We start from the raw sequence: 1,588 nt of genomic DNA on the forward strand, positions 1-1,588 counted from the left end.
TTCCAGAAGACGGTTAAACAAAATCTTTATTTTCTTAATTTTTTTCTGCACTCTCTGTTTTATGAAAATAATGAAGGAATCAGAAAGCAGATATGTATACACACACGCGGGGGAAAGTTTGCGATTAATGCCGAATCTTGGAGTTCGAGCCAAATTAAAAGGAGATATATTATATTAAAGCTAACTCTATCATCTCATTTAGAAGAAAGGCGGTACAATGCGGTTGTATTTTGTATAATTGAGTAATTTTTATTCGTAAAATTTGAAATAATAATTTTATACCAAAAATCTAACAATAAAAAACACTAAGTTTAACGTGAAAAAACCCTTCAAACCGAAGGTAACCACCACGGGATCGACAAGATTCGAATTGCTTTACTATACCAATAAGAGGTTTACAAATATTCTTCTAATGTCTACACAACAAGTGCCAAAAGAGAACAAACAATAGCTACACCAACAAAAGATAAATAGAAAGAAACACCACCCAAACCCAGCTTCTGTTCGGGACCTAAAATAGGATTTTGCTGAACTCCTAATTCGATCTCACCGTTCAAATCAACCATCAAGATGTCAGGAACACTCGGTCCAAATTTCAGCCTTATCCAACGGTTAGTTAATTGGAAAACACGATCTAAATATTGCTGGTCGGAGAAAAAGACTGCAGCAAAAGAACCTTTTTTTTTCTCTCCTTTTCTCTTGTTAAAAGCTCTCTCAAAAACCTCTCCTATGTTCTAATGTCTTTCAAAGACAATACCAATGAGCAATTAATTATTTTCTCAAACCATCCTCTATTTATTAAGTTGTGCTTTTTCTTACAAAGCCAAAATCAACTACAAATAGGATAACAATTCCAATCCTTTTCCTAATAAAATTGGAAACCAAACAAAGTGAATAATTTCATTCCTTTTTCAAGTAGGATTAGGCCATGGGCCTTTGGCTGGAACATGGGCAATAGCCCAACAAATTGCTCCGTCCTATAACGACGCTCTGAAAATTGCAAATTATTACTCATTTCCAGAAGACGGTTAAACAAAATCTTTATTTTCTTGTTTTTTTCTGCACTCTCTGTGTTATGAAAATAATGAAGGAATCAGAAAGCGTATACTGTATACACACACGCGGGGAAAGTTTGTGATTAATGTCAATCTTGGAGTTCGAGCCAAATTAAAAGGAGATATATTATGTTAAAGCTAACTCTATCATCTCATTTAGAAGAAAGGCGGTACAATGCGATTGTATTTTGTATAATTGAGTTATTTTTATTCGTAAAATTTGAAATAATAATTTTATACAAATACAAATATTCAAGTTTTAAATAGTTATACAAATTAAATTACATTATACAAATGTTATACAAATTGTGAAAACTATGTATATACAAATTTTTAAAAAGTTATAATTTTTTTTTGAATGTGTCTAATGATAGAATTGAAAAACGGAAGGAAATTACTATCATATACATATACGAATCAAACGAAGAATTGTTAGTAACAAATTATACAGACGAGACAAATTATACAAATTAACTAAAACACTAAGCTGCGTAATTATATATATATATATATATATATATATATATCTATAT

The sequence above is a fragment of the Solanum pennellii genome, chromosome 5 (assembly GCF_001406875.1).
Source record: "Solanum pennellii chromosome 5, SPENNV200".
Classification (NCBI taxonomy): Eukaryota; Viridiplantae; Streptophyta; class Magnoliopsida; order Solanales; family Solanaceae; genus Solanum; species Solanum pennellii.